This window comes from Puma concolor, chromosome A2, assembly GCF_028749965.1.
Source record: "Puma concolor isolate L17-30 chromosome A2, mPumCon1.1.hap2, whole genome shotgun sequence".
NCBI lineage: Eukaryota > Metazoa > Chordata > Mammalia > Carnivora > Felidae > Puma > Puma concolor.
Genome location: NC_141668.1, coordinates 21,858,614 through 21,865,894, shown reverse-complemented (window position 1 = coordinate 21,865,894; position 7,281 = coordinate 21,858,614).

The following is a 7,281-nucleotide window of genomic DNA, read 5'->3' as shown; positions in this document are numbered from 1 at the left end:
AGTTGACTTAGTTTTCCAAAGGAGCCCAGAGGGCCTTGTGGATAAGGAGGACAGATACTCCAGTCCCTGCTTCCTACAGTTCAAAACCATGGAGATCTGTTAAGAATAGAATAGAGAGCTTCCCATCAAAGTCTAGTGGAAGGGGAGGGCAGGGAGGTCCAGAACAAAACTTGAAGAAGGAAAGAACGTGGGTTAATGAGGAAGAGCCCAGGGTGGTGAAGGAGGGCAGGTTTGTGTACAGCATGGGACGCTGTCAGAAGCCCCACCAGACCCACCAGCCTAGCACAGCACTCGTCAGGGGTACAATCAGGGTAAGAGTAGGAACTGAAGAGGGGTGCTGGGCATGGAGTGTCCTTGGCCCATTCTCCCTTAAGGGCTACCATGGGAACATGGGCCAAAGAGGCATCATGAAAAGGACCAATGGGCAACTGCCAGTCTGGGGAGGCCCAGTGCTCAATGCTCAAAAAAACCCTCCAGAGTCAGGGAAAAGTAAGGCAGTTGTGAACAGCTCAGAAAGAAACAACACCTGGGTGTGGATGTCAAATGGACACTCCTTTGAGACATTGTAAGCCCACAAATGTTTTGGAGAGGGAGGAACCCAAGAGAGCATCTATTTTCTATTTCTTTGGCATTTGTGGTTTTACCAGGTTTTACCCTAAATTCATATTCATTGCACTTATTATTTAAGAAATAAATGTTAACTATGGGAAATATAAATCAAAAGAATAAAACCCAGATCGTCCATACTCTCACTGCCTAGGGACCAAACTGGTGCTAGCATTTTGGTGTATTTTCTTCCAGTCTATTTTTTATACAATAGAACAGTGCATATTATTATCTAACCTACCTTTTACACTTAAAAATGATGTGGAAAATATTTTCCCATATCACTTACAAATTTTTCTTATCTTTTAAAATGGCAGCACCACACCCATCGCACGGTTGTACGATAGTCCAGTTAACAAAGCCCCTGGGTCGGACCCCAAGATTGTTACAAACCTTCTTTGAGTTCTGACTTTGTGTGTGATTCTGGGCCTGCTCTGTGGTTGAGGCATACGCAGAAAGAAGAGACATGGTTCCTGCTGTTAGTTACAATTTAACTGAGGCCTTCCAATCAATGTGGCAGACTTAGTGGACATGGAAAGGTGTTCCATCCACCCACCCATATATAAATTTGCATATAACAAAAATAAATTCAATTACAGAACTTCCTGGTGTCATTTATGAGGCAGGAACTCAAAGCCCAAGTGTTGGGTGTGAGCTGGGACCATGATAGTCCAAAGGGAGTTTAAGACCTGGACATAAACCTTAGGGGTTCAGATTGGGTTTTAATATCCATCCAAGGATAGGAGTTAAAGTCTCAAATCTCAGTGAGTTGGGAGAAAGTGATGGAGGACTTCAGGCATAAATTTAGAACTTCTGAAGGTAGTTGGAAAACTAAGCAGACCTTTTTGGGAAAGTTTCAAGAAAGTTTGTCATCTATCAATGTCTTGGGTGGAAGAGAGTCAGTTGGAAACCTAAGCCTTCACTATGTGTACAAATTTACGCCACATAAGTAATGCCTAGGAACTAACACAAATTCAGGTTCAGAACTGCTAAAACCAGTGGGGTGCTAGCAAAGGTAAATATATAGTATTATATAGACAGATGATGCTACCATTTATGTACCACGGACATGAGATTACCTAAGTAAGCAAATGCCATTTGTGAAGAACTCACAATAAAAAGTAGGATCTGTGAAAAGCTACAAGCTATGAAGAGGGACACTTAGGAGCAGCAGCAGCCTGAATAATTAGCATTCCAAGATCTAGGGGGAAATAATCTTAAATAGACTGTGACTTGAATATATTTAAATTATTCAAAAAGGAGGAATAAAAATTATAAGAACAGGACAGAGCAATACAGAAACAGTTTTAAAAAGGAGACAGATGGTTTCTAGCAATAAAAACTATAACATTACAATAAAAAATCATTAGATGTGTAAATTAGTGTATTAGACATTAGTAGTGTGTGTGTGTGTGTGGGGGGGGGGTGGGTATAGTAGTATATATTTGGCCAAAGAGAGAATTAGTGATCTGGAAGATACATTGAGACTATCACCTAGAATTTGAAATGGAAAATATGAAAGGGAGTTAATAGATACGTAGTCGAAATGCATCTAGTCAAGTGCCAGAAGGAGAAAACAGAGAATATTTGAGGGAGGTAATATTTGAAAAGGTATCATAAGAGAATTTTCCAGAATGAAAGAAACATTTAAATTTTAAAATGGAAGAATATTAGGTCCCATGAATAATAAGTAAAAACAAATGCATATCTAGACACATTGTAGATATGCTACAGAAATAAGAAATAGAAAAATTAAAAAAAAAACTTCCAGCCAAAAGTCAGACAACACAAAAGAATGACAATTTAAGTAAAAGTAGACTTACCACCAGCAAAAATAGGTAAAAATAGGAGAAGGACCTTTGCACTGCTGTTGGACAGCAACTAGCACCCTAAAATTCGGGTCCTAACCAAACCATCATTTAAAGATGAAGAAAAGGAGTTTTTAACACAAACAAAGCCCAAGAGAATTTTTTACTCACAGATTTCAGTGGAAAGAACAACTGAAGAATGTAACTCAGTGAAATGGAAACCAAACCAGGTGGGAGAAGTAGGAAGGCAGAAGCAAAGGTGAGAAAAACAACAACAACAACAACAACGAAAAAATAAACTTTTTGGTAAATGTAAGTAAGTGCTGACTACAAGAGCAACAATAAGAAAAAGTGGTTATAAACAAGGTGACAGAGAAATCTTGGATAACAATAAAGAGCATGGAAGACAGGAGTGGCAGCATGGTGGGAAAGCGTCTTATTGTCCTGAAGGGAGATGGAGACAGTGATTGACTTTAAACATTGTTACACATAATTTTTTAAAAAAAGGAGTTACTTAGGATTAGCCACTAAAAGAAGACAAATACAATGCACAACTTTCAAAGCAATAGAAGCTAAAAAAGAAAGAAAGAAGAATCACTCCCATAGGAGGCATGATATGAGGAAGTAAGGAGAAAATAACTGTGCTAATTATTACCAGGTCTGTGAAGAGTCTGGGATTTGATTTATTCAACTTCAAGCAACTAAGCTAGCCTGTTACTGTTTTATGGATGCTCTTGGAAGACATGAGGCTCCTGGGTCAGAGACAAAGGACTTTAAGACTCCCACGCAGCAACCACCATGAGTATCCTGTGGGCTTCATCTCATCTCTGTCCCCACGTCCCCTGGAAGATGAAGCAGAGGGACCATTGCATGTGCAGTGAGTGTGTGTGCAGCTGAAGAGCACTGTGCTTGGAGAATCCATCTCTGAGCAGGCAGTGAGCATGTGCTATGTTCAAAAGGGAGACATTATCTGTAAGATTTCTTTATGTGAACACAACTGTGAGAAGTGAACCAGGTAACGAGCTCAGAGCCTTACATTCGTGGCATACGCAGTAGACGTGGAGAAGCATGAGTGACTCATTGAGCTTCTCTTCAAACGATGATCAAACCCAAAACAAGGTGATAGAAATGAATTAAAACACATTAGCAATTACAATAAATAGAAATCAATTAACTTTGCCTTTTTAATTTTTTTTTTTCAACGTTTATTTATTTTTGGGACAGAGAGAGACAGAGCATGAACGGGGGAGGGGCAGAGAGAGAGGGAGACACAGAATCGGAAACAGGCTCCAGGCTCTGAGCCATCAGCCCAGAGCCCGATGCGGGGCTTGAACTCCCGGACCGCGAGATCGTGACCTGGCTGAAGTCGGACGCTCAACCGACTGCGCCACCCAGGCGCCCCGAACTTTGCCTTTTTAAAGACAGAATTTCTACCTTTGGGTCTAAAACTATACAATTTATAAGAAACACCTAAAACGCAATTTGCTCTTTTTTGCCTTGGTGGTTTGGCCATATTCTATTTTGGCAGATATCTGGCTGCCTGTGTAATACAAGTATTTGTGTGTGTGCCTGTGCATGCACGTGTGTGTTGGTGGTGACGGTGATGTGTTAGTGGGAGGAGTGCAGGTAATTTCCCTCCTTTTCCGCTCCTTCCTCATCCTTTGTCAAATCCACTCACACCTCTGCAACACAGATACAGAAAGTTTGAAAGTAGCAGGAACGAAGAAGGGCATACTGCGAAAATACTAACCAAAACAAAATTAACAGCATTAAAATAAATAGCGGATAAACTATATTTAAGGGGGAAAAAACGCCTTCAAACCAATTCAGAACCACACACATCATTACCTTGCGACAGACAGAGCGATCTAGCTGAGAGGAAACATTCGAAGTCAAATCCCGTATAAGGCAGAGTAAGATGGGTGAGAAGTCCAAACAGCAAACATTTGGAATCCAGACGAAGGAGAGATGGATCTGGGTGAACTGATCCAGAAATGGGTTCTGGATAAGGAACATATGGCTTTAGATCGGTCCCACCTGAGGGTGGCTGATGAAGCATGTAAAAAGTGAAGCGCAGCTTGTTTGAGACACAGAAATACATATTTAGGGACTTTATACACAAAGGGAGGAAATACACACAGCATGGACCCCAGGGTTTGGGCAGCTGGAGGTCTTGGTGCTGGTGGGCTAAGGTCAGCCGTCCTATCGCTATAAAGGCCTGTGTGTTTTCCTCTGCTCCTCAGATCTGTGACAGATTCTGATGCTGTTGTGCCTTCTGTGGATAGAGGTGGTTCTGGGTGTGCCTGGCTGTTAACTTACAGGTGGCATGGTACGATCCTGGTGCTTTCTAGAAGAGTAGAGATGACTAACACTGGGGAGAAGGACACTGAGGTCCAGAGAGAAGAAGTGACTGGCCTAAGGTCAGCTAGCTCACGACAGAGCTGGGACGTGAATCCAAATCTCCTTACCCTCTGTGGACACTACACCGCATGGTGGGAAAGCTTTGTCCACTTGCCCTTTGGGACTTAGTGCTTTGGCCAGCGCCTACTCTCGCAGATGTCTGGCTGCCTTTGTATGAGTGTGTGTGTGTGTGTGTGCGCACACGTGCGCACATGCACCCACATGTGTGGTGATGGTGATGTGCTAATAGGGGGGTACAGTTAATTTCTCCCTTTTTCCTCTCCTTCCTCATCCTTTGTCAAATCCACTCACACCTTTGCAAGACAGATGGGAAAAGAAACTTTGGTGGGGGATGGGCTTTAAGATGTGGCTCCTGGACGTGAAGCCTGGGGTTTCCTGGTGTCCATGTGGCCGTGGCTGCTGGGGAGGCTTTGGAGCATCTGTCTGGGGACAGTGCAGACAAATGTCCTGAATACCCCCGCACGGGCTGGGGCAGGGCGTCACATCATCTAAAGCCTTCTCACTCACCAGAGCCATGTGCTAACAAGCTGTTGGCAGATCGCTAGGGAAAGACATATTCAAAACAACGGCAACAAAAATTGCGAGCCACTCCACCAGGCCTGCAGACCCCTCCGTGCATCTCATTAGCGCCCCGGAGGGGTTGGGGGAGGGGGGCTGGCGGCTTCCACCTACTCCCCTAAGCCAGTGCAGGCCAGCAGAGGTGGGTGGGACGTGGGACGGGAGGCACCTCCCTCCCTGCTTACGAAAGGCCTTTCAGATGCTGTGCTTGTTCATCTGTTCCCTTGTGCATCTTCACGGAACGTATCGGGTACCTAAATCCTATTGTGTCGGACACATTTTGGTCTCACGTTCCCCAAAGCAGCCAGTGCTTGAAAATCTCTTTCACATGTACCGACCTTGGAGGTTCTAATACGATTTCCATGAAGAAAGGTGGGCCGCCACAGAGTCATGGTGTATCTTCAGTTGACCTCACTGCCGGCTGGAAGTCAGGGCGCTCTCCACAGTCACCTCCACGCAGCACCGAAGTCAGGAGCCTCTCACCCCTAGAAGGCGCCCCGTTTTCCATGCTGGAAACTAGCCCAACTCCTCAGCAGTTTCCCCATTTCTCCCCAGCTCTTATTCCTCATTCCTTCGTGCTTGTCTTCCCAAGTTCCCAGCTTCTGAGAAAGCGCAGCTGGGCCTGGCAGTTGGGAGGGGATCTGTCACTCAGGAGGAGCAGGGGCCGGTGACGAGGTAGCCCCTCTAGCCCCCAGTACTGGGGGTTACTACCTTCTCACATTCCCCAGATTCTCCCGCCCAGGTTGTTCTAGGCTAGCAGTGAGAGGCACATGGTTCTACTCAGTTTGAGTCAGATTACTCTCAAGCAGTGCTCTCTCTATAAAATAGGGATGGGGAAGGAGGACTTTCACAGAGAGGGACTGCCAGCGCACCGGAAAGAGCTGGGGGTGGCTTCTCTCAATGGCTCTTTTTCCCAGCAGAGAGACAAGTGGAGAGGCCAGCATTTTGGGCCTGGATTCTTTGGCCTCTTCACCTGGGATGCAGGGTGAGCCGATCAGCAACCTCCGTACGGCAAATAGTTCACTTTTATAATGACCTTTTAGACCTAGGTTCCTGGAGGTGACTGTGAACCCACATGCAACTGTTGTCAAACTGTAAGGGGCTTTGTTACCGTTGCTAACCCAAGGTGGGGGATCACAGTTCCCAAAGCCAATTCAAGTGGAGTGGTGAGGGGGCCCATGGAGAGCTTGCAGCTTGGGGCTCCAGACCCTCTCCAGAGGCCCTGGCAGGCTGGACAGAGTCATTCTGAACTCTCAACGCCTTCGAGGCGCGTCAGAAGGCATTCCAGGCTGTAGAGTTTCCAGACCCAGAGTGCTCAGGCCATCTTCCCCAGCATCAGGCAGGGCTCCCACTGCCCGGAACTGGGGGAAAGGCTGACTGCCCCCTGAAGGAAGGAAGATAAGGGGCTGGCTCCTGACCCTCCTTCCGCCCGCTGTGCCTGCTCCTGTCCACTGTGACATGAGGCAAGCCGTCTCCCACTCGTAGATGGGAAGGCAGGTCTGTGAAAACCAAACACAAACGAAGAGCCAGGGAACTTCCCCATTTCTGTCTTAATATCCCCATCTGGGACTCCTGAGTAAACTGAGCATGCCCTGCAGGACGTGGTCAGGTTTGCCTTTGCGTGAGGCTCCAGAAAGCTCAGTTCAGCTGCAGAGACCAGCTCGGCAAAGTCATGGAGCTTTAGTGTTTTCTCCTGGGCGTCCTAGAGGAGAGGAGCCCATACCTTCTCTGCATCCGCCCCCACCGGCCGCTCTATCTCCTGGCGTTCTGCCTTCTTATTTCTGTCCTCCCGCGCAGAACCTGGGGAGGAGGGATGAATAAATGGTTCTGTTCCACGGACGCCCTGCGACACTTCCGTCAGAACTGACTCCTTGAGGAAGCCTTTCCT